The 26,736-nt window shown below is 42.5% G+C and overlaps 1 long non-coding RNA gene across 1 annotated transcript; it reads left to right on the top strand.

Moving 5' to 3' along the window:
* Positions 1-1,276: 1,276 nt before the first annotated feature.
* LOC121674640 lies at positions 1,277-24,305 on the top strand. The gene is made up of 3 exons (XR_006019734.1): positions 1,277-1,360; positions 2,489-2,682; positions 22,614-24,305. It is a non-coding gene; the product is annotated as an uncharacterized LOC121674640 (long non-coding RNA).
* The last annotated feature ends 2,431 nt before the right edge of the window (positions 24,306-26,736 follow it).

The following is a 26,736-nucleotide window of genomic DNA, read 5'->3' as shown; positions in this document are numbered from 1 at the left end:
AAAACTCTTCATCCATGAGGAGAAGGGCAGTCCAGGAAAAATAATTCATCTCAGACAAAGAAAGCAACTAATGTGGAAATGAGTGGCTGAAATCCCACCACAATAAAAGTGTGATTATAATGCTATGGCTTTAAGATCTATCAATATGATCACAGATTGTATTTGTCCAAACAATGGTTGTCTTTTTCCCTTCAGATTTTGGCTTACAAATCTGTGGCAGGCCATTACTGCTTCATGATTAAAAGACTCAGGCCGTAACTGCTTGCTGTGAGCAAGAGGCACAGGCACAGCGGACAGCCCCTACCCAGTCGCAGACCTTCTTTCAGCAAAGGCAGCATGAGCTGAAAGAATTCACTGCAGATCCCACCGATGGTTCCAACACTGATTCAGACTTTAAATGCTGTCCTGGTGATGACTGTGTTGCCACAACTGACCTTACTAAACACAGGGACTGTATTTAATGTGGCCATCGATAAATGCTGTGTCCTCTACTGACAGAACTGAGTTACCAGCTGGTTGTTAGTTCATCTTACTTCTCATGTAAAGATGGCAGTGTGTTAAACCTCACATTTGTTAAGTGAGATGCTCTTCTATTTTATGTAAAAGCTGTGTTTCAGGAGAACTAGGCTCAACAATGCAGCTGCAGCTCAAGAGCAAGAAAATTATAGACTATGTAAACCTTTATCTGAACAAATAGGCAAACCAAATAAACCCCCTTCTCTTTAACTGAGTGATCAAACTGCATAAGAAGTGATAACAGGGTAAAGGTAGCAAAGAAAAGGTGCCTGCTAAACAATACCTTGTCAAACAAAGAAGGAGACCTGTGAGTGGCTACATTGGAGTTAGGAGAATTGGATGAACATGTTTGCACACATATATGGAGGAGTAATGTGAACGGTGGTGAGGGCCATTAACTTTGATGTCTACTGGAACCCTGAACAAAAAAGCAAAACAAACAAGAGATGCCAATCTGAATTTCCATACTCCGAAGTAACCTGTTACTATAGGATTTGAGCCTCCTGTGGTGTAATTCTGGCAGTAATTACATAGAACAGCATTTGTGGTAGCGTCAGGACAAATATTACCTCCATTAGGTCTTGAACAAACATGAATCAAGAAGTGTGGGTGTTCTCCAACTTACCTTGTCCACACAGCACCAGTTATTTGATTTTATTGGGTGCTATGGGCCCCCAACCATTTGGGAAACTTGTGTTTTGAATGCCCTCTAGTGGTCCTTCCCGCTGCAGGAGCCCGTCCTCGGGAAGCCTCCGTGGTCCCGGAGGCCCGTAGAGCAAATAGAGGGAGGGTCAGCCAGAGGCAGTGCCGGGTCGGCCACCTCACTGAAGGCACCACGGAGAAGGTATGGGGCTCGGGTTTTTTTTATAGCTGGCTTATAATGATTTTTAATAATTCATTTAATGCTTGCAGTCATTAACTTTTTTGGAATGTGATTTGTCATAGAGGAGAGCTAAACTATCCGACTGTCTCCTGGAAGGAGGAGGGGCAAGAGGGGGAAATGCTGTGGGCTGCGTTTGAATGTGTCCAGCCATGGTATTTACTCCTACACCCCCTTGTGTCATTTACCTCGCGGCAATTCTCCTTGGATTTCGTACAGCTCCAATTTAAAGCTTATGCCAGCAAATTAGCATTTCGGGGGCAAGAAACATTCTCAGTGAAATCTGCTCCTCCCTGGGTTGCAGTTGTGTGCAAAGACAAACCCAGCCTGGCTTGGTGCTTCATGCTGGGCACCTTTACTGCATAAAGAAACCAAACCATCCAGGGAAGATGTGCTCAAAACTCATGCACAGGCATAGCCTTCGAAGCTTTTCAGAGCTGGCCCTGTCAACTTCCTCCAGTACCAGATGTAAAATCAGTCTGTATGTTTTAATAATTAACAGCAGTGATAAAAGTCTGCAAGGTATTTCTAAGTTAGTGTAGCTGCTTAAATCAGGTTTGTTAACTAGACCTCTGTTGTTCCATCTGCTTTTTGATCTGACACCTATCTTAATATAGGAATCAGCAACAAGCAGGAGGGTGTGTTAACATGTTACATTTGTTAGCATTGCTACAGGCGAGAAAATACTTGAACTTTGCGAAAAGAAGCAAAACCAAAACAATAGAGTAAGATCAAAGTGAAATCTCTGATGATTTTTCTTTCACAGAGAGTTTCCTTCTTTTCCTCCTCACATTTTCTGAGATGTTTCTGCTCTCGGAGGTTATCCTTAGATATTTTTATGAAAAGGACAACACAGAAATATTGATAGAAGCATTAAAGCAATCCCCAAAAAGGACTTACTGTAGAACCCGACCTGAGGACAAAATTTCTGCCACAATCACCACCAATTGTTCCCCTTAGCTTGTTTTGCACACAGGAACTCCAGTTGTGGAGCCAGTGTGGCAGAAACAGCTCAGCAGGAAAGGCATGTGAGGCATCTGCCATGTGCACTGGAGAGAGTTGCTGAGGGTTCAATTATTTTTCTTCTTTCAGATACCATACAAATTATTCAAAATTTGAAGGACTGGTCACTTCCCAACCCTGCCTGCTCCTTAGCAAAGTGGATCAATCCAGAAAAGCCACGATTTCCACTAAAGCCAGTTGTTTCCACGCATCCAGACTGGGTGTGTAATTATTCCAAGACTTGGCCCTCAGGCAGATGTGGTCACAAAATCAGTGGATCCTAGGTGAGTACCACGCACTAGCCATCAATGGTCCATCTTGGTTGTTTTGGAAAAGCGGAACCAGTAAAATAATTACGTACAAAATTTTAAGGTAGAAGAAATTGGTGGTAGTTGTAACTGGGATACTGACTTGGCAAGAGGAAATCAAAGTTCTTTTTTCTCTGCTCTTGGCCTAACACAAAGGGAAGTCATTCTACTTCTGTGCACCAAACAGGTACTGTTCTAAAAAAAAATATAACAAAACTGTCTCCTTCTAGAAAGGGCATGGAAATATGCTGAGGGGAAGGACAGTATATAAATGCTAAAGGAGATTATGATTATATAGTAATCTGAGGACAGGACTTGAGCTGATGCCCTGGGAAACACAAAATGTGATTGGTCCCATGTTTCAGATCAAAACGTTTTGATGGCTAAATATCAAATACTTCAGGTGCCCACAAGTACTCTCAAACTAGCTGTCATCTGAGAAGTTACAAAGCAGACAACCCCAGTAAAATTCAAAGAAGGAATACATTACAGAGTCCGGTGATCTGGCCAAACTACTGTGGAAAGACCAAGGTAAAAATCAATTAAGTAGACTGTTAATTACAAGGTACATGCTTAACTCCAGATGCAAAATAATGGTGATGGAGCAGCAAATATAGTCCATGTGTGGGCCCTGAGCAGCACCCAGACCAGGTGAGTCGCATCGTGCCACACTACATGAAGTCTTCAGAGAAGTGTGGCTGCTACTAGGAGACCAACGAGTCAAGTTTGTAAAGAGCAGCTTTGCCTAAAAAGTTGTTAGAAGCAACTCCTGCCTCCTCAGCCCTCTGATTACAGAATATACTGAGTTGGAAGGAACCCACAGTGATCATCAAGTCCAGCTCCTGGCCCTGCATAGCACCATGATGGGCTGTGCACTGCAGCTTTCAGGTATATGAAAGCTTTGCCATGGTCTCTGAAGAATCAGAAAGGTTGGCAGTGCATTTCTATTGACCAGAAGGTGTTACTTGACATATTCTGGGACAGAGGAGATGGTTGTGGTTGTTCTTGTGCTATGGATGGAAACATGAGGCTTTAGGGGCTGTACCCAAGAATGAGAGTTGTTAACATGGGAGTCATCCTGGTGCTCCACTAATAGAAGTGACGGCTGGAAGCCTTGTGCATAGCATGGCTCAATTTGTGGTTTCACCTGCATGTCTGCAGGCCTGTATCTGCATGTTGGAGCTGATGACCACAGTCAGCTCTGATTTACTGAGAACTGATACAGTTGCTTAGCTCTTGCTAAGCAGAAAATGCAGGTTTTGCCTCACAGTGAAGACTGTGAGAGAACCCTAAGATACAGATATAAACCTATATACTTTCCTACTTTCTATAGGCATTTCCTCTGGTTCACTCAAGTTAACATTAGGAATTTTTTTCTTTCCCATCCCTATGTGTTTGACTAAAGTATATTGCAAAGTAAAATTGTTTCATTTGACTATGACTTAAAAATAATGAATCCCCCCGATATTTCGTCACACAGTTAATCTGAAATTTGTCTTCCAGAATCCCATTATCTTACTGAGTATCATGGTGAGTTTTTGATTCCCCTGTTAAAATATAGCTGCTAGTACTTACCATCTGTTTAACTCTTCACAGAATCACAGGATGGGTCAGGTTGGAAGGGACCTCAGAGGGGTCATCTGGCCCAACCTCCCTGCTCAAGCAGGGTCATCTTAAAGCACATGGCACAGGATTGCATCCAGACAGTTCTGGAGTCTCTCCAGTAAGGGACACCCCACAACCCCTTTGGCCAACCAGTGCTCGGTCACCTCACAGTAAAAGAGTTCTTCCTCATATTCAGGTGGAACTTCCTTTGCATCAGGTTCTGCCCATTGTCTCTTGTCCTACTGCTTGGCACCACCAAGAAGAGCCTGGGTCTGTCCTCTTGGCACCCTCCCTTCAGATACTGACAGACATTGATGAGGTGCCCTCTCAGTTGCCTCTTCTTGAGGCTGAACAGGCCCAGCTCCCTCAGCCTTTCCTCAAAAGAGAGAGGCTCCAGTCCCTTGGTCAGCTTTGTTGCCCTCCACTGAACCTGCTCCAGGAGCTCCATGTCTGCCTTGTACTGAGGAACCCAGAACTGGACACAGCAGTCCAGATATGGCCTCACCAGGGGTGAGTAGAGGGGCAGGATCACCTCCCTTGACCCGCTGACAGTGTTTTCCCTAATGCACCCCAGGATTCCATTGGCCCTCTTGGCCACAAGGGCACTGCTGGCTCATGGACAGCTTGTTGTCCACCAGGACCCCCAGGTCCTTCTGCCCTGAGCTACTTTCCAGCAGGTCAGCCCCCAGTCTTCCCTGGTGCCCAGGGTTATTCCTCCCTGGGTATAGGAGCCTGCCTTTGCCTTCCTTGCATTTCAGAACATTCTTCTCTGCCCATCTCTCTTTTACAACTTTTTGTTCAGAAATCCTTTATTTCAGAGTTCATTTTAATTGCAGTCTGAGGTTACCTGACAATTGTTGCTTGACTTGTCCTGGCACTGACACAAAGGCCCCACCTCTGGCTGAGGTATGAGACAAAATACAGTATAACCTAATTCCATTGCAATGGGCTCATGTGAAAGTGGTACTGCTGCCTTTTTGCAAGCTTTGGCAAAACATGAGCTACATGAGTAGGAAAGGCTTGTTTTTTGCCTCTTTTTTGGAATAATATAGAGAAAGGCTTCAGAGAGAGAGTGAGAGAGCATTATACTGTATTGCAAGGTCTGTTTTCTTTATCACTCACAAGGACAAGCCTATATTCTCATTTTGGTGTACCTAAACTAACTTCAAAATGAATTAAAAACTGATAAATCAACTTGACTTCACATAGCATTTTGACTACAAGTGTATTTTGTGGCAGACAGGCAACCTAGAAGTTCTCTTTTTCAGGGTCTTTTCCTTTACTTCTAGTGAATACCTGTTGTCTCTACTCCAGGTTCAATACTTGAGGTGTTACCTGCTGTCCACAGAAAAAGTGGATCTTAGACTAACCCATCATCCTACTTAGAGTCTCAATAGGGGATTCCCCTAGTTCTAGGAAAATCCAAAAGTCTCTCTTCTGTCATGTTCGTAATGATGATAAATAAAATGTAGGTATGTTGCATAGAAAACACTAAGCACTGCAAATGATATCTTGTCTCTTTAGTGCAGCTTGAGATGTTATTTGTCTCTTAGTACCTCAGCCCTTAAAACACCCTTTGGTTGCATTTTCAGGCTTTGAGCCTCACTTTGAGGGCAAAACACTCAATTTTTGTTTTGAAGTTCAATTAGCACTTTGAATATCCTGAATTGGAAGAGAACCAGGATCATCAGCTCCAGCTCCTGGTCCTGCACTGGACAGCCCCAAGAATCGCACCATGTGTCTGAGAGCATTGTCCAAACAACACTGACCCCAAGTTTTAATGAAAAATAGCTCCACAAGCATTGTGTAACTTCATAGGATCATTGCAGCCTGTGAGACTGGCTATTTGTAAAACAGTCAAAAGATCTTCAAGTGCAATATGGGCCCTTCAAATCTACCCACCACTAACCTGTGGGTAGTTTTCATGCTTTTGCATTGTGAGCTGGGTAGAAGACAGAGAAAGTTTAGGAAACGTTATTGCTTCATGTAATATCTTAATACACATCTACCACCCACTGTGCCTATCTAATGCACTATCTACCACTTAGCAGAGCCTGATATTGCACAATAACAAAATTTAACAGCAGTTTGGGAGAAGAAAAATAACTTCTCATCTCATGAGTAGGCCTAAGTCTCTCCCCTCCCTCTGTCAGGCAGATCTACTTAAGTCCTGCTTGCTCTGCCAGGTTTGAGGTGTTCACTTCTTGTTGATTTATACTTGTGATGCCTGGACTGATCCACTCTGATAAGCTTTGCATCATCTCTGGAAAGCTAAGGCTTTGTTTTCCCCAAGTCACTTGTATTCCCTTAGACATCAACTGATTTCAGCAGAATAGCATCTGCATGGCTGAAACAATGCTGTATACAATGGCAAAAACTAAATTAGGCCACGCCAATTAATTTTGTGCTGTTAGGTTTATTGTTTATGCTTACAGTTGCCCTGATAAAGCATAGGTGTCAGTTGTTCCAAAATTAAGCATAATACTTTGCTCCAGGTAGCAACTTGACGTAAAAAGGCTTGGCAGGTGATTAGTTAATAATATCATTTAATCTGCTTCAGTAATTTAAATATTGTCAGCAGCTGAAAAAGTGCCTATTCAAAGTAGCTGCTCTAAGGATGCTTAATATCTTGTGGACAGCCTTCGAGATCTACAGATGAAAGTTAGGTGGTATTACTATTATTATTGTTGTGTCATAAAATCTGGGCGTATACTACAACATATTTTCTATGAGTACTCATTTGAATTTGGACTTTAAACAGGCTGTTCTAGCCAACTTGTATTTCTTTCAAGCTTGCTTTCAAAAATTTTGCTGGCTGGTAAGTTTTCAGGGTATATATTTTGAGTCTGAATTCTTCAAGGATTTGCTTTGTAAGTCCAATAGCTGAGGTGACTGAGCTGCATGACCAGAAAACAGCAACAACATCACGCAAAGTGTGATGAAGCAGAGGAAGACTGGTCTTTACACAGTGATGAAGCAGCTAACAAACAGGTGGCTAAACTTATCTGGTGAGCTTTCCAGTCAGAAACAAACCCAAAAAGTCTCTCCTAGATTAAAGCTGGGTAAGATTTTGCTTGCCAATATTTGCTAGACTGCCCCACTGATGGGCTGTGGCTGTTGTCCTTCCCGGAGCAGAGCACCTATGAGTTGCCTCAGCTCCCCATCATGCTCTGTGCTTTGCATGACTGGGAGAGAGGATCCCTGTCTGCTCAGCAAAGCATTTCTAGTCCTGCACATGCAAACAGGGTAAAACATCATAATTAGTCACATATTTCAAGTCTTTTGCTCTTTAGGCAACAAAGTCTCTGTGGAGAAACCACAAGGGCTTGGCCAGAGCCAAATAGCTGTGTTTACTGGATATACACAAACGTAGGAGGCTAGAAACCTGCACTGATGAGCTGGTTGGTTTCTGGCATCTTCAGCCACAGAGAGCTGTGGAGAGTCCAACAGACCATTTAAAGGCAGAGCGCATGAGTAAGAATGTTATGTATGGGGTTTTACTGGTGTTTTTGAAACCCATAGCAGTAGGACACCAACATAATTTAGTCCCATTTTGAAGCTCCACTGTGTTTCCAGCATGATGCAAAGCAGGTACCTCATATGCACCCAGAGAGTCTGACACAGACTCCACTAGAAATGGTTGCTCTGTTCTTAGCCGATAATACAAGTCTGCCACAGAAAACCCTCACTGTGCCCTCTCATACAGACCATTTGCCTTCCTCCTGTAGTTTCTGTTATTCTGACCTGAACAATCTGAACAGCTCTAAATGGGTAATGATACTGTGGGAAAACAGAGGATACTGCATTGGGTATGTATGGTTGTGTGCAGGCATCCCTCCATGGCTGGATCCAGGAGTGGGTGAGCCTTCAGCTCCACTTTTAGGGATATTCTTAAGGTATGTACAACTGAACGCTATCTGTGCACTGCAACAATATGTAGAGTAACAGAACACATACACTGAAATAGCAGCACGTGAGCTGTTCCAGGTGCCCAGGCTATCTGGGGAGGCACTGCAGGCTGGAGAAGCTGCATGTGAGGTGACGGGGAGCAACAACCAAACCTCAGCAGAAGAATCACCTCCGTGGTGCTGCAGGTACAGGGTTAGTTCCTCATAACTTCAAGTTGTCCCATGGCACCAAGCCAGGCCCTGAAGATGAGAGAGCATGTTCCAAGGCTGATGAATGTGTGGAGAAGGGCATGAAAATGCACAGGGCCCGACAACCCTGTGCAGTCAGGCTGAAGGGCAGTGTGAGGAAGGAGTTGGGTTTACACTGGGCAATGCTTCTCCAGGGAAGGCTCTGGTAACCCACTGTGACCTGTCTCTAATGATGACTGGAGGGTGAAGAGGTCTGTAGCCCATACCCCACCCTGAGAATTCCCCCTGCCTCCTGGGCTCTTCCCTTTCTGTCCATAGAGGCTTTTGGAGCCTGCTAGTAATGAAAACTCAGGGTCTATCAAGTTGAAATGAGAACAACAAAGCAAAGAGGATGCCTCAGTGCTTATTCTCCTCTCTGTGGCTCTTCTGGGCTGTGGCTGACTGTGTGAAGGAGCCTCACTCCGTTCCAGGAAACCAAAAGCTGTTTATGCAAGGGGAGAAAAAAATCTGCCAGTAAAGGATTAAAGATTTAATAATCATAAAGGAAAATATGCTCTGTAATGAAGTATCAACACCAATTGACTAGTTTCTGCAGTTTTGACAATTGCCAGGTGTTCTGCACCTGCCTGTGTTGTTTCAGTAGCACCTAGGTGCTCTCCTCCCCACCGACCTGCCTCCTGCCTTGCAAATTCCCCTTAAGAAAGGTGGGAGCATTTCATGTTTGGTATGTTGTCATGGAACCAGAAACCCCTTTGGGCAGATAGTTGTCATATTTTCCTGTTTGTACAGGCGCGGGAGTGCTCCCTGGCAGCTTTCGCCAGGGATCTGGTGGACATCTGGGGGTGTGCAAAGGATCTGCATGGGCAAGAATCTGCATGGGGGTCCCCCCTGCCCAACCCACACTCCCTGGTACCAAGGACTCAGCAAACCTGGATCTGGGCCAGCTCCCCAAAGACTGTGCCTGCTGTACCTTGCCGTGGTCTAAGTTCTCCCGGAGAAGGTGCGACTCTTTCTCCGAGGCCAGTGTGGGTGCTGACCTTGTGAGGGTGACAGGCACGCAGGCCCTGACTTGGGGGTCTCCTCAAGCAGAGAGGGGTTGTGGTGGGAGCAGTGCCTTGCTGTTGGTGCTACCAGATGGTCTTTAGGAGAGACTGTGGCTCCAGTTCAGGACCATATTTTCCTCCAAATGTCCATCACATTCAGAAAATTAATCTTTCTGATTATACAAAAGTATCCTTTCTTTTTGGCACCGATTCCTGCCTACCAGACTCTAAGCACTTTTGACACTTTTCATAGTTTTCCCCCTTCTATCCCTGCTTCTGTTAAACTTCCCATCAGCTCTGTTTGCTTCAAGGTGCTCAGAAATGGATAAGCAAGAAAGAATAAGGAAAGAAGACAATGCTGAGTCTGGATTTGGTTGATGGCATAACCATAGTAGTCCTGTCTTCTGGCAAATTTCCTTACTTAATATGTCTTTGCTCATGTGTAATCCCCTGCTCCAAGGCTGATGCTTTCCCCAAGCACAGTATACCCCCTGTATTCCAGTACACTGACACCCATATATGCTGGTCTACCAAAGGCTGGAAGAAGAAACTGTCATTCCTAGGACACTGTAGGTCACTGTTCCTAGAAGCTGAGGGTGAGGTCAGACAGCAGGGCAAAGCAAACATCCTGCAACATCAGTGCAGGGGCTGTGTCCCCATCCCTTTCCCTCCCAGCAGTGCTATTTCACTCCTCTGCTCCAGCTTTGTCACGTGCCTCCCTGCATAGACTTAACCCAGCCTGCTAGACTGGCTGTGGGTTGTTTCCCCCACTCCTGGGGTTAGTTTCCTGCTCGTTTACTGGCTTGAATTGGTTTATTGGCCTGTCAGCTGCACACCAGTGCCAACAGGAGGTAGCAGGGAGGGGAGGTGGGCTGGGGTGGATCCCCCCTCCTGCGGCATCTGCAAGCCTCAGTATCGGCCCAGCCCTGCCATCTCACCACACCCTCAGACAGAAAAGCAAAGGACACTTCAGCTATTCCCAAGATAGATGTCTAGATAGATAACAACAGTAGACAATAAGAGCTGTGTACTGCACACAAGCATTTTTGGCAGATAGCAGCAATTCGGATATCGGTGTCTGAAGAGCAGTGCTGGGTCTGACTGCAATTGCAAACCCACTGACACAGAGGCACGCATACCTAAGTGCCTTTCTTCCCCCACCCTTTGCTTTCTGTGCACTTTACCTTGATGGATAGGGAACTGTCTGAATTAATTGCATCCTATTATCATAAAGGTGGTTACTTCGTAACTGCTGGTAATTATCCTTTTGAAATATGCGTCTGAAAGATTGGCACATCTGTTACACTTACTGCTCCTTCCATCATTGCATTTCAAAAATATATGTGTATATATTCAAATTAGGTTTTGAAATTAGTTTAATTGCTGTATTCTTGAGCCTGGGCCCTGTATTCAGAGAGATGCCTATGTTCTCAGAGATGTATTTTTAAGGAATTAGCTTTCCTAGTAAAAATTCAGCTTATCCTTTTGCTCTCTTCCTTCCTCACAGAGCTGAACTGAATGTAGACTTCCAAAGGTGCAAGTTTAAGCAAGATTCAACCAAACTTCTGTAAGTGAATATAGCAATAAATAAGATTATGGTTAACAGAGCACCTAAGTCTGGCTAGGTTTTTGGAGGCACTAAGATTGCCAGAGAAGTGGCCAGTTCCTACAAAAATACATGAACTGTGGTGACTTTTTTAGAGTCAATAAAAATCAGAGCCTCCAATACTTTCATTGGCAAGTTGAAGACTGGATATAATCTCTCTCTCTCTGTCCTTGGTTCAGGGAACATTTAAATAGATGGGTAATCTTATTTCTATTCAGCAGGACATTTATTTTTAGTGCCAAATGAAAAAAGACTTTACCCTATGAAGGCTTCTAAGGTGTTTGAGAACATTATGATTTGAAGTTTGGAATCTCTTCTGTAATGAACTGAGTTCGTGCTTGATTCCAAGGGGCATAAGTCCAAATTTGATTCTCATTTACTCTTAACAGTTAAAGCTAAGTTCCTAAAACTTAAGCATCTGTCGGATGAACTTCCTTCACAATCTTTACAGACAGTCAATTTTCCACGAGTGCTGGGTGTCTTTGCTCCTGGCAGAGCTGTGTAGCACGGGCATCCTTTAGAAGAACAGATAGGGCTTTATAGCCTATTCCTGGCAATCAGCTGCCAGCCAGCATGGAGAGGCAGTTAGCCACCCTGCATGCAGTGTTTCTAGTGGGTTATGGGACAATAAAATAAAGCTTGTTATTAAAGGGCTAAAGTCATGCTCTGATCTTTTTGAGAGCCTGCCCGAATTGTCCATAATCTTCTGTTTATCAACTATTGCTAAAGTTCATTTATTTATAACCATGACAAATAACCCCCATGTACATTCCTCCAGTGATTTATTGTGCAATTGTTTTGCATTCCTGAAACGTAAAACAAACCATCAAAGTAAGGCAAGATGCAAGATATTAATTTTTAAGAAACAAATGGAGGAGAATAATTCCTTGAAATGGACAATGCAAAACGTAAACCAGCTGCTCATACAGTTATGATAAGATTTAAACTGAAAAGTTACAGTGCTGATGAGCTCTCCATGAGAAGTGCAAGCTGTTTCATTGTAGAATAGATAATGCCACCTCATCACTATGTACTTAGGTCTCCAATAATTCATCATCCTGCTGTAAAGACTGGGCTGTTGCTGGGCAGCCTGGCTCTAGAGCCTGTGTCTGTCATTGACCTGTAGTTGCAGAAAGTGACTCATGTACCCTGATCCCGTTTTCTTCATGGAACAAGAGGGCTGGATCTGGTCTTTTGGGAGTAATGTCAATGGTCCTGTCTATATAATCTTCACTTCTCCATCCTCCACTCCTGTAACAGTATGTGCATCAGGAAGATGAGCTGCAATTAGGATACCATAGGAAAGACATGGAGGTTGTACTCCTACCTCCCAAGGTCTTGGGAGATGCAAGACTGGGATTGCCCAAAGCGCATCTACTGTGCAAGGAGGTGGTGTTTTCTTTACTGGCTCTGCTTATCTCGTTTGTCACAAATAAACTCATGAGACAAGGGAAAGCCCTCAAGCTTTGTATAAGTGAGTGCATTGCACTCACCCAGTAGCCCATGGTCACCCACACTGGGGGATTAATCTAAGACAGGGCTGGGACCTTCTTCATAAGTATTAAATCTGAGGACCTTTGAGTCAGCATGACTCCCTCAGTCAGACCTACGGTTTTTGACCAATATTCCATGTGGACCTATATCAGATGTTGTATCAGCTGTATGGTTACCTGTTCTCCTGGGTCAGCCAGGTCCTGAGTGCCAGGACAAGTGAGCAAGCATGTGATACTAATTGTACCATTGGTTTTCTCAGCTCCACCGGGCTGCGGCAGAGAGCGGGCACATCGGGAGACCTGCTGGGGTTGTTGGCATCTACCTGCGAGCTCCTGGGTATGTGACCACCCGCATCAGGCTCCAAATGAAACTTTTGTTGTATTGTCAAGTGCCTTCTCTCAGAAGTTCACCCAGCAGCTTTTCCTTTGAGTGGCCCTTTTCTGAAGTGTCTCTTATGTTTGGCTGTCATGTTTGCAGGACCTCAGTTATTCTTGTAACCTATGCTCCTTCACCAGGCTGGTGGAGATTGGTCAGAAGCCACTAGTGGAGGACACACCATTATCTCTGCTGGCGAATGCAGTCACATGCTCATATGAAAATGCACGTGAACATACACAGCTACTTTCCTAGAAGTAGGCAAAAACCCTATGGTCATTCTTTGCCCACCCTTGCTATTGCGAGCAGAGCCAGTTTCTCAGGGTTCAGGAAGCCTGTAGTGAAAGTGTCCCTGAGTTAAACAAATTAAATGGCTGGCTAACATTAACATAATCAAGCTTCATCTCAGCAAGAGCTGAAACAATGTACAGAGCTCTAACATTACTGGAAATCTGTGAAACGAGCGTGCTGTTTCTTGGTTGTTTTGTTCTGGTTAATACCAATTGTTTAGAAAAGAAAATTCTTCTCAAAAAGGAAATCAAGAGCATTTCTCCATCCCTACTGTTGCTGCAATAACAGGAAGCAAAATTCACATATACAGAGCTTGGCAGATAAGAGCTGAATGGCAGTTTGTTTTTTATAGCTGGTGGCAAGGGATCCAAATAAAATCAAATCTCTTGCCCTTCTAATTCACAGTGAACTGAGCCCTGAGTCTTGTGGGACTCACGCAGACAGCAGGATGGATCTACCTAGGGATGAGAGCTGCAGGAGAGCTCTCTTTTGAACTGGCAAGACAGGTCCGAGACAAAGAGCTCATGACCATGGTTGGCAGCTGGTAGCAACACCCACATAAGGTGACCTAGGCACTCACAGAGGGAAGGCAAGAGTGGCTCTGAGCAGCTGCCTGTGCCTCACCCAGGGGCTGCTAGAGCTTATGATCTCTTGCTTTTCTGACAAAATGTCACACAATCAGAGGAGGGGAATTCTTATCTGACTGGCTGCAGGAAAAGTTGCAATCCTAGTAGCCTGTCTGCTCGTTTCCTCGGCAGGAAGGTCAGCCAAGAAGAGGGTCTTCTTTCCTCATGTGGCAAACCCCGGCAGTGCCTCCATCTCTGCAACCAGCATCCCACAGGTTGCCTTGTAAACAGCCTCGGCTGCGAGGTGAAGGTTTGTGCAGGGAGTAGCTGAGGGCAGTGCTGTAGTTTGGGGTTTGGGGACAAATGCAGCAGCTGCATGGTTCTACCAATGCTGTCAGCAGCAAACTAATTCACAGACTTCATCACTTAATGTGTCTTTTGGGGGGTTCAGAGTATGTTGCCCCTGTTAGGAGACTCACATCTCTCATGTGGTTTCAGCCTATCTACAGAGTTAGAACAAAGGTGCTCTGTTCATGGTTTATACGTATAAATTTTGGATGACAAAAATTAGAGTTTAAAATGTTAGAGCCACATTTCTACAGTACACCAAGTATTTTGTTGCACAACTCTCCCTGTCAGGAACTGCACCATGCTTGGATGTTTTCCTTCAGGCTGCTGCATCTCGTCACTTTCTTACATTTCCCATCTAGTTTCTTAGGTTAGCATACAATGCTTTGTTCCACATTCCCATTCTCAGAGCTTGGAATACTATCAGTGGACTTCATTTAATCCTTTCTTTTCACCTAGTCTGAGGGCTAATCCAGGTTTCTGACAGCATGTTATTGTCAGCTGATCCTGGCACCACTGAAGTAAGTATACACTTCTGAGTCAGGGCTTGCTCGCTGGCTGGTACCATTTGCTATATGTGTATGATACCATGTCAGTAAAAGAAACGCAAGATTACATCTCTAGCAGTAAAAACAAAGCATTTTAAACAACTGAAATGCACTCTGACCACTGTGCCTTCTGAGGTTGTAATAGTGGAGGGATCCTTGAACGAGGCCTTTGCAAACAGAGACTTGTAGGAACTCGGGGTTCCTGCCCCAAAGAATTCACTATTTAAGAAATAATATACTTCTATAATGTATGTGTCTCACCCAAAGGTCCAATCACGCAAGATATTTTAAGGGCTGAAATTAAGCCTGATGGGGCAGCCTTATTAAATGATTCGTCTGTTGTTGCCTTTAGGCTGGGCTGCATTGCAGACGTGTTTGCTGGCTTAAGTGCTTTGAACCAGTTTGCCTGTCTTGACACAGCAGAAAAAACCTACTGCTTTCTTCAGAGGCTGGTGGAATACTTTGAATAACATCCACTGAGCTGGGATTCCTGTCCATATGAACTGCACAAGGTAGAAAACTTGTCTGTATTTAGAATGGGCTGTGTGTGCATATATGTGTATGTATGTATACATGGACTGACAGCTCCTTGTTACCGGCCCTGACACTGTTCTGTCCACTTGCCCCCTGTACTTCCAGTTTCCTCCACAGTGTCTTCTATTTGATCTGTTTCCTATCTGGGAATGCATCTTTTACCTGCTCTTCCTTTACCACCATGGGATAAAATGTTTTTTCTCTCTCAACTATAGAAAAAATCTCCATTTAAATGTAACAGTGGTGTCACAAGCAGCTTTATTACCAAAGTTAGCAGTACATCTTTGACCACTTGTGGAGCATTGGCCAACGCTCTGCTTAGTACCTGGGTCGTCTGAATTTCTATCAGGTGGATTGTAGCTCAGAAAGCTGTTTGTTTCTGTGGCACATAGCTGAGCAATTCTTACCATGTCTTACCAGAGAAATATGTACAGCCAGGACATTTAATTGGTGTTGTTTCTTTCAAGTTAACTGGAAAATATGTAATCTTTAAATAATCTCTAGGAAGTGTCCCAGTTGGTAGTATTGTTTGTGGAAGGCAGCCACCGCAAGTGTTTGGCATTTCCAGTTTTCATTTTTATTGCTTGTATATGGAATGTGAGAGGTGCAAATAGCCGTGGCAAATGGAAGCACAGTGATATGTACCCTTGATGGGTTTATATAGATTTTCACACTGTTGAATCTCTAGATATCTCCTTCAAGAAAACAAGAAAAATATGAAATGAACACAAATCCTCACCACAGGGCTCAGCACACAATTTCAGAGCAATATCTGTCTCCTAGGGAATTGTTCTTGGAAAGTAACCAGTTTTTACCCATAGAATGATAGAATGATTTGGGCTGGAAGGGACCTCACAGATCATCTAGTTCCAATCCCCCTGCCATGGGCAGGGACACCTTCCACTAGGTCGGGTTGCTCAGGGCTCTATCCAACCTGGCCTTGAACACTTCCAGGGATGGGACATCCACAGCTTCTCTGGACAACCTGTTCCAGTGCATCACCATCCTCCAAGTAAAAAATTTCTTTTGAATACCACATCTAAACTGAACCTCTTTCAGTTTAAAGCCATCCCTCCTTGCCCTATTGCCCTTGAAAAAAGTCCCTCATGTGCCCTTGTAAAAAGTCTCTCTCCAGCTCTCCTGCAGGCCTCTTTTAGGTACTAGAAAGCTGCTTGGAACTCTCCACAAAGCCTTCTCTACTCTGGGCTGAACAATCCCAGCTCTCTCAACCTGTCTTCACAGGAAAGGTGCTCCAGCTCTCTCAGCATCTCCATGGCCTCCTCTGGGCTTGTTCCAGAAGATCCATGTCCTTCTTGTGTTAGGCCCCTCAGAGAGCTAGACAGAGTAACAAAGTACATGCTCCTTGCTGTCTGGCAGGTGACTGTAAGCTTCAAATGACACCTTCACCGAAACAAGTGCAACTGACTTTTACAGATCTGGGAGGCTAAAACCTGCCTGGAACTGAGTCAGCATTTCTGTGGTGATGCATAAGGTGGGCAAGACCCAGCACCACTTACCACTGTGCTGGGAGACCTCAGCCAAAAAATTCAGGTGTTGCCAAGGCTGGAGAACACTCACTGCAAGTATTGAGTAGTTCTATGAAAAAAATTCTCAATTAATAAATAATTGGAAACTTTCATAGGGCCCAGTTTAATAGAATTTAAAGATGAGAGAGGATTAAGTGAAAAACAGGAAGCATCCTTCAAGAATTTCCCCCAGAGCGATGTGGGCGAGAGAATGAAGCGAGAGAGAGAGCCCAGATGTGTTTGCAGTTGAGGAATGCGTGCCTCTGAGGGGTGGTGCACACTCCTGATCCCACTCCCACTCCTGCAACGCACACCAACACTGCTGGGAGAACCCAGGGCACACTGAGGAGCAGGTGGGCAGATTGCCTTGGATTCATGAGTCACTGAGATGCATTTTCTCTCATGTCATTCTTTTCCGCTCTCCACCCCCTGCAAAAAAACTCTCCTCTGCAACTCTGAAAGAAAGGCCCTGATTTCTGGGTAGCCTCTGCAAGGGATAAGATTTTCAGAACAATGCTCACAAGCAACAGAACTGAGAAAGAAATGTCTTTTATAAAATAAAACATTTTACTGACCTACTTGAAATCATCTTGGTGACAGCACAGCTACCCAGACAAAAAAAATAGAGAAACTCATGTCTTTCTGCATGAACTTAATTAGCATTTTTATTTGAAGCATAAAACATTGATGAGAAACAACATCTGTACATATAAAAGGTAGTTAACCAGGGAAAACAAGTGTATTGCTTAAATAGGGAAGCTTGACAGAGAATAAGTTATCAAAAGCGCAATGATGCTTGAAAAATGCCATGAGAATGACAATCGTTTTCTTCAACGTAAGTGGAATTATGATTCTCCTGAGCCACAGAATGTAAGAATACAAAGTAAATCATTCCCTCCCTTTTCATACAAGCCCTTTTCACTGCCAAAAAGAGACAACTGTGCCATGGACAGGAGAAAATAATTATTCTGTGAAACTCTGAATAGCACTTTGTCTCCAGATACTGTCTTGAAATAGCCATATCAAAGAAGAGTCATACTAACATCTTTCTAATTAATGGCCATTAATCTTGTGACCCTTCTGGTAGTTCCAAAACAAACAAATAAGTGCATTTTTTTATTCCCAAAGTGAGAGTGTTGTTACAAGAGTGGTGTGGCAGCTATACACACAGTTCCAAAAGTGCAGGAATTGCCCTGTGAACCTGGGACCATAACTGGCATATCAGTAGGAAAAGGAAAGGGAAAGTGTGTGAATTCTCTTCCCAGCCTCTAAAATACTGCAAAACAATGTTAATTCTCTATTATACTAATGTGATAGGGGCGTGGAAAAGACTCAGCTTAAGAACAGCAGCATAGACAAGAGGGCCAGACCTTGATAAAGTGCCTATATGTGTTTGCCAAAAAGTAGTGCAGTCCAGTTTTTGCAGCTCCTGTCACTGTGTTAAACCAAGTGATTTTGTGGCTTTTTTTAGTGTTTATCTTTGAAATATCCCTTAAGATAAGAGTGCTAGCCTCTACAGTCAACAAGGAAAACGCAGACAAAAGGAGTCCTCTAAGATGAAGGAGAGAAGTTGTGGTGGATAGAAAACGGAATCTGTATCTACCATGTTTCCAGCCACCATCTCACCTGAAGAATTACCTCTCTCCTTTCTCCATTTCTTCCTTTGTGGCAACTTTTCTTTCCATGTAGGTGTGGGAACTGGGAGCCAGCAATGCTTCTGGTTTCAGCAAGCCTTGAGGAGAAAGCAATGGTCCTAACTCTGTGAAACTAGTCTGGGCACACTAAATATCAGGAATGTGCCCAGTTCCTTCACACATATGATACAGCCTGGGATGCACTCCACAGCAAAACAAGTAACATGGGAATGTCAGTGAAGGATAGGAGTAATTGTTCAAGTTCTCCCCTTACCCTCCCCCCTCTTCAAAAATATTATACTCTCACACATTTTAATAGACATAAGTTAATTTTTCTCCACCTAGCAAAATTGTCTTGTTGATTGAAATGACAGAAAGGAGCAAAACATTTGGTGCAAAATGGAAAAATCTGAGCTACCATAGTAGAAAAGCAAAATATCTCTGCACTGACATAATCCAGTGCTGTGAACTGCAGTGTCCATGTTTCACACTCCCAGTCTTTCTTATGATTTCTGTGAGGTACCACAGTACACAGCCTCAGTTAAAATGACCTGAGTCAAAATTCCAGTATGGACTTAAAATCGTAGCACTTTATTGTTTTAATTATGAAGATCTTTTTTTTTTTTTTTCCTGGGTGAGAAAATAAAGGAAAATAGCTAAAGCTTCTTTAGCAATTTTCAAGTGTACAGATTTTCAGTGAAAAAAAACCCCTGCTGTCAGTGACTTTTATGAGAAAAAAAAGTCCTGTGTTTTGTAACCAAAACTTCCTCCTCCACCCCTATCAGATAATGTTTGTGGTCACTTTTAGATGAAGGGAACTTCCCATTCCCAATACCCCAACTCAAAGGCAAGTTGATATCAATGTGAGATTTTGTTTATTCATAGATGTCAGGATCAGGCTATAAGTCTGTAGAAACAAGAGACCCTATTACTTTTTTACTTGTAGATGTGCAACTGATGGGTGTTCAGCCTCCAGGAGTTTAGATGACTGAGATAAGGTTTCAGATAAACATCCAAATGTTTAGATTTTTATCTAACCCAAAGCTCTGAACCTTTAAAGGATTACCCACCTCCAGGGATAATCCTGTAGTGATTTCAACACCTGTACTGAGTCAAAGTGAGTTCAGAGTGTCCTGGCCACAAGAAATGGTTCAAGCCCATCCTACCATTTCTTTTGGATGTCTAAACCAGTCTGTGTCAGATCTGAACAAAATTGTTGGGCACTCTGATTTTAAATGACAAGATACCTCCAAATAGTCATCAATAGGATCACTTACTACCAAAGAAAAACAACCTGTGACACTCTGTGTCTGTGGTCTACAGAGCAGATATGTCCTCAATATTTTTACACTTAATCAGAAGCCAAAATACCTCACAGCTTAACATATATTTTAATGAGCTGCTTTTCTGTTAGCATTCTGCTTTGGAAGAAGGCTTTGCTGCCCTCTCTTGCAGGTATCATGAAAATGTGTTCATGTTGGCACACAGCAAAGCTCCAACTGTAGATTAGTGTGACTGATCCCAAAGATACAGAGATATACCTGTACAGGAATACAGAGCAGATAACAAGATACAAAGATACAAAACAAAGAACAAAATAAAAAGAATAAAAGAACAAAATAAAGAACAAGTTACCCATTCCCAGATAAAGAACAAGATACCTCACGAATGGCCATTTCCCACTCCTACCACAAGCGTGTTAGATATGCTTGTAGGGAGCCTTTTTTGATCCAGTTCCAGCATTCCCACAGAGCAGAGCCCACAGCAGGATAGGCTGTGAACTCCTCTCCTTCCCAGGCATCAGCTTGCCCAGCTGTTCTGAGGAGCAATTGGACTTTGTGCTTCATTTAGGCTTCTCCTAAATGACGCATAAGTTTTATCAGGGTTACTAGAGCTCTTTGTAAATCTGACAAATTATTCTGGGTTTGGTTTCAGTTTCAGATGCTGTAATCATGTTTCAGGAGCCACCAGGAACTGGGAGGAAACAAAAAGAATTATGTGTAACACTTTATACATACCTGTGCACCTGTACCATGTACACACGTATGTCACATGTTATTTCACCATGCATCTAAAAGTGCTTTGCAAGTGCTGAGAATGCCACAAAAATCTGCATCTCCTTACTGAAAATCAAATTTTAAAAAATTAAAGAAAAAATCAATGGGTGTTATTGTGAAAACAAAATTATAGACAGAACACAATCTTCCCTGAGGCTTTTTGGCAAATGCTTTAGCCTTATTTGGGCTGACTCCACTGTTAATCTAAAAGGAAGACAGAGGGGTTTTTTTAATAGAAGGATTGCTCAGTAAACTGAACTGTTTGGTTTGGGCTTTTTTTTTCTAACCTAAGCAATAAAAAGCAGGTCACTCTTCTCCATTTAAGAAGTTTGTGTGCTGTAAATTAGCATATCTCTGAAAGCAACTACTGACTTTGATCACTCTCCTGAAGTACAATGGTATTTAAGGAAAAGCTGATCTTATTTTAATCACTGGTTCTTCACTCACCTCTGTAATTAGAAGGAAAGCTTGCCTCAACAGTGCTCAGATGGAATGCACAGGAAACATATGATTAAATGGTGATTCTAAGTTTAGCATTTCACTTCCAGAAAGCAAAACTAGTATCAGGTGTAAATGTTTTCTATAAAGTCAAGGGACATTTGAAAGATGAATTAACAATGGCCTACATAATATGCAAAGACAAAGGACAAAATAAAAACCTGTTGGGATCTTGTGATTGCATTCAACGGGGCTAGACCTTCAACCCTCCATTTTCACACTGGGTCTTCTCTACAGATTTCATTTGACAATCATGGTGAGGTGAGTTTCAGAGAACTTTATCAATAATGAAAACAAGAACAGATTTGGTTTGCTTTCCTCTGCCCCCCCTATCTGGATCAGCCTGAAATAGAAGCTTCTCTCTGTGCTGTTGTGCATCCTACTGTTTGGTAACTTCAGACAAATGCTTTTAACAGAGTTCTGGTGATTATGGTCTCCTTAATGTGTTGTAAATCCCTGGAAGTGGAGGAGGGTGTTTTCCTGGAGAGAACAAACTTGTTTTTCCTTTTAAATAAAACTGTTTTTTCGTGAGTATGTTGAACTGGCCACTGGCAAGCAGACCTCTGCAAATGTATGTGTTAGAACTTAGGAAAAATTAAGACACCTTGCACCAAAAGGCCAACATCTAATTTATGTAAAAATAATGATCTGGGGAGTGTTTTCATCCACACTATTGTTGTCATCACAGAATACCTACTGTTTGCATCTCTGGTTCATTGTTTATTTCCCCACCATTCCATGTAAACTTACTCCTGGTAGGAATTTAGCAAAAGTAAGGGCAGAAGTTGCTTCATAAACAGGCAATGCTGTTCTCATTATGTTGCATTCTAGGCAACCAAAATGAAACTAAGGGTTCCCAGCAGTTGTTTCAGTTTCTTCAGCAAATGCATTCCATATCTCAGTGATATTCTCACCAGCCTTTTCCACCCTACAATTTCATGTCAAGTGAAGTAAAATCCGGTGTGTGCCATTTGAAGCATGCAGATGTCCAGAGAACTTGATATTCAGCCATTCACACCTCTCCTTCCTGAAACTGAGTGAAATCTTGCCTCATGCTTATTTGTGTTTGCAATTGTAATTCAGAGGATCACCAGAAAAAAAGGAACTATTCTAAGGTGGATTTTAGAGTTTATGCTACAAAATAGGACACACGTTGGGCCAGATCAGGCTTTCTTGAATCCGACAGATATTTAAGGAAAAAAAACATTTTCTTTTCCTACTGAAAGGAATAAAATATGCAGTCTCAGAAAATTATGGTTGGACCATGATAGTGGTCTCCAATGGCAAAGCATTGGTAGGAAATTAAATACTATTTTTTCCCACCTCTTTTCAAATCCAGTTTGAAGTAGAAAGTGTTATTAACAGTAATTTCACAGAACAATTAATTTATGCATTTGATACATCACTTGATATCTCTAGGGAAATCCAGAGAAAAACTTAGAAGTTTCTTTAACTCAGAAGTTCTGGATTAGATGCAGAAGCTACCTGATCTGAGGGAAGAGCTTGAGTACAGAGATAGACCAGATACCTGGGTTTAAAATTTAACATAGATTAAGTTCAGTTTTTCAGAATAGTTTCTTCTTTTTGCGTTCTTGATTTCTAACTTTGATGTTGGTGTGACAGTTTATTTTGAAGACAAGAATCTTTACAAAATTCCTCTCAATTCCATTTATTTTCATTTGCAGAAGAGTCATCTGTGGGTCAGAAGGCCTCAGCAGTGCCTGACTCCAGGACAAAGGCAGTCAGCCTAAGATTACAGTATGGAAAAGTGAGGAAGAAAGAAACTGATGATTCCAGAGAAGGAGGAGGAACAACTTCCCTCCCAGCACCTCTCTGACTCTTTGTTTCACTGTGCTGTGAGTCTCATGAAATCATGAAGTTACATCAGCCAGGTGCCTCAGTGAAAGGACTGGAGATACTGGGCCTGGTCTGCAAGGTAAGGTAGCAGGAATTTACCTGAAAATGCCACGAAAAAACACAGCAAACACACATATTTTAGATCTTACAAACCAAGCCTCAGGCTATATGGTGAACAGGTTTGGAGGATAAAGTTGCCTATTGTTGTTACATGAGTATTTATTACCCAGTGAAACTTCTATAGCTGTTCATTGCTTAAGAATGTTTATTTTAAACCTGTCGATTGGCAGGGACCAAGTACCCCAATGACTGCACTGCTGCAGCATGTTCTTTATCTGACATTTAATTGAGGGGATTTTTTAGTAAGTGTGATTATTCTCTTTGTTACAGTCTGGCTATTTATAAATTATGTTACTGCCTGTTGCTCAGACAAGGACAGACATTGTAATGTAAACACATCTATTCACCCCATAATTGATAAATGATACTCATCTTTGCACACTAGTCAGGAAAATATGCAAAAATATTAAGAAAGTTGCTTTGATACCTGCAGTTCCTTGGCAACCATCATTGAAACACTTTGATATATAGGACATCACATTTTATAGACGAGTAACAGGAGTCTCAGAAAGGCCAGTCTTGATTTTTCGTTCTCCAAGGTTGAACAGCCAAAGTGAATACAAATGCCGCTCTTTTTCAGAATGGATATTTGCAAAGCACTTACCTTGCTGACCTGTCTCCTGTGCCATTTGAGTGTAAGAGAACAGCTTACACTTGACCAATTATACATTTTAGGGTGCATATGAGGCACCAATAAGCAAATAAAATCTTGAAAAAGAGGGGCAGCTGTAACTCCCTCATTTCCAGCTGTTGAAGCCAGCATTCCAGCCACCTGCAGCAGTCCGACAACACTCAGCTCCTCGTATTATGAATGGATTCTAAAACATGTCTGCCTGACAGGGGACAGGAAGAGAGGAAAATGGGGAAACACAGACAGGAAAGGGAGGAAAAGAAGAGTAACAATGCAGTGCTTTGAAAAGGTAGGCTGGACTCCAGCATAACTTCAAACACTGCAGAGCTGCACAGAGGCTCAGCAGCCAGCGGGTTTTCCTAATGACACTGTGCATTGTGCTGGAGAGGCTTCTGCTGCTGCCACACAGCCACACTGCTGAAGGCTCCAGGGAATTACCTTGGTATTTAATTTGTTGTTATGAAAACAGTGAGTTTCACTGCAGCAAGAATAGTTGCTTCCCAAACAGTTACCAGAATCCTATTGTTGTTCTCCTTCTTGTTGACCTTTTTGATGGTTTTGCGATTATAATGATTTTCCCGGCTTTGCTATCTTGAATTTGTTTGATTTATATTGTGTCAGGAATTCAGAAAGGGGAAAAGCAGTCCATCTCAGGCAGAAGTTCTTCTAAATGAAGGAGTTTGAAGAAGTATTTTTTTCAAATGGAATTGTGATGGGAAGAGCAAAATTTTCCTTGCTTTAAGCTTTTTAATTGTATATGGCCAAAACAAATATAGGGTTCATTTTAAGCTGCACTATCATGCTGTTACCACACAAGCTATTCCATTGTAGGATTTTTCAGATTACATTAAGAGCAAATACTACTTCTTTAGAGTGTAAAAGCTGTGAAAATAATTTTCAGTTCTGTTCTCATGTGTCTTTAGAGATTCAGAGTTTAATTTCCCAGAGTGCCCAAGAGAGTGGCAATCTTGGGAAGGTATTTTCCTGGCTGGCCCAGAAATCAAATTATTGTAAAACTATCTGGCTGTGAAATATGTCACCAGGGCAGCTACATGAGCTCCCCCTTGCCCTCTGTTTTTGGCCCGTGATGTTTGCATGAGGAAGTGTGTAACTGTGTCTCTGTCTCATTCAGCCCATGTTCCCTGTCATATTTTAGAAAGTCTTGTGTGACATTCAATATACAAGCAGCAAGCAATAAGCTGGTCAAAGTGTCTGTTAACTTAGATTTGTGTAAATCTACGATGTTATTTTGAAAACCAATTGTAATAACAAAAGAATATAGAATTATTCTTACATTTCCTACAATAAATGATCTTTATTGCAGATAGTTGCCTGTATTTGAGGTAACATTTGCATACCTATGCACCACTATGATAAGATAACAGAGTCACTATGATGTTATTTACTATGCCTATACAGTATGCTGATTCAGTTCCTGCACATTACTTTTCCTTTACCACTTATGTCTGTGTGTAAGAACACCCAAACAACAAAACCCAGAAATGTACTGATTTTTTTTAATTTGCATACAAAACTGTGTGTTATCTGTCCTCCACAAAGCTCACATTTTAATTGACATTTCTTATCTACAAGGACGTACTTTTCTACAATAAGGGCAGTGTGCCATAAGCTGCTTAGGAAAGTCCTATTAGGAGACAATTATGTTCATTATTTTAAATATATATTAAGATTAGAATACTGCTAAAAACATGCTATCCACTTCAGAAGTACAAAAGAAAGACCTCTCCATCCTACACCCAGTTCCACCAAGAGAGCTTGCAGTGCAGAGACAAAGCCAGCAGGGAACTGAAGAAACCTGCAGGGGCTAGGAGACCAGGGGGGTTTTGAGAAAACACAGACACAGTCTTGAATACAATTTATTAGGGTCTATATAAAGAAATTATAGAATTATCTTGTCTACTGTATGTATTCTCTTTTAAATGACAGTACTGTAAGTGAAAAGGCAAAACATTAATTGCTGGTTTGCTACTACATCTTCCAGCACTGGTGTCATTTTGACGTACTCCCCTAAACAACAGAAGTAGCTTTGTAGCTATTTCTATTTCTTTCTAGACAAAGGAGATCTTTACAGAGTCTTTCTTGAGTTTTGCATGTAGTGGTAATGTATACTGTGCCCACAGCCCCCACAAAGATGGACTTTATGTGTCATATTACAGATTTTTTATTAGTTTGTTATCAAAGGTACCAAGTCACATAAGTCTCTTTTTTTTCCACAGGACTGTTTGCAAGGATATTTGCAGTAGTAGGTTTTAGCATAAGACAGGCAAATAATTCAAGAAGAGCAAGGTGTTGCTGCACTTTAATAAAGACTCCAAACTCCACTTGGAGAGCCCACAGCACTGTGCTCCCCCTTGTTTGTTACTTCACTCCATTTTCCTCAGCAGCACCATCTAATGCACATCCTTGCTGTGCAGCTGGGAATGACTCAGTAAAGGTCTACCTGAGGAATATCAAAATCTAGACAGAGGTGAAACATTACTGAGAGAGAGAGAGTGCTAACATAAAATCTGGAAAATTAATCCAGTGCTGGAGAAGAGTATTCCTGTCTTCTTCCTTCTCCCTTGCCCTCCCCTGGCCTGCCTGAAGCCCACGTTGAGCATGGTTGTTCATTATTTTAGACTCCTGGAAGAATTTAAGTTCATGCACTGGAAAGTGAGAATGGCTCTATGGAGCAATGACTCATTCCAACGCACAGAAGAAAGAAACACTTTTACCAGCCCTCTGGCCTTGCTCAAAGTCCGTTTCTCAAGGGTGGTCTTGCAATCAACAGCTTGGAGGAAGGACTTGGATCCCTCCTGACAGACCCAGACAGGTGGACACTGACCCAACCAAACATCTTCTGGCAAAAAGCTCCATCCTGCAAGACCACTGAGACCTCAGGCTTTGATGAGGCAAATGGTGAGACTAAACCAAACACTACCCTTCCTAATGGCCTTTTGGATGCTGCTCTCAACCAGTAAGAAAGGGCCCAAAACATTGTTGGAGCAGGAGGCTACTCAACTGTTGCCAAACAAAATGTTCTTAGAACTCTGGTAAGATTTCTGGGAAAGGATTTTTCTCGTTACAGAAGCATCTTCTTAACTCTTTGCAGAGTGACTGTCAGGCAGGGCACTGCTTTAATTTTCAGGTTTTCCAGCATTTCCTTCCTGTGTGCCCAGTGGCACGTGGAGAAGGCAGAT

This window comes from Corvus kubaryi, unplaced genomic scaffold, assembly GCF_017639235.1.
Source record: "Corvus kubaryi isolate FWS band 111438036 unplaced genomic scaffold, C.kubaryi_AGA036_p1.0 69, whole genome shotgun sequence".
In the NCBI taxonomy this organism is placed as follows: Eukaryota; Metazoa; Chordata; class Aves; order Passeriformes; family Corvidae; genus Corvus; species Corvus kubaryi.
This window is presented reverse-complemented; position numbering and strand designations above follow the sequence as displayed.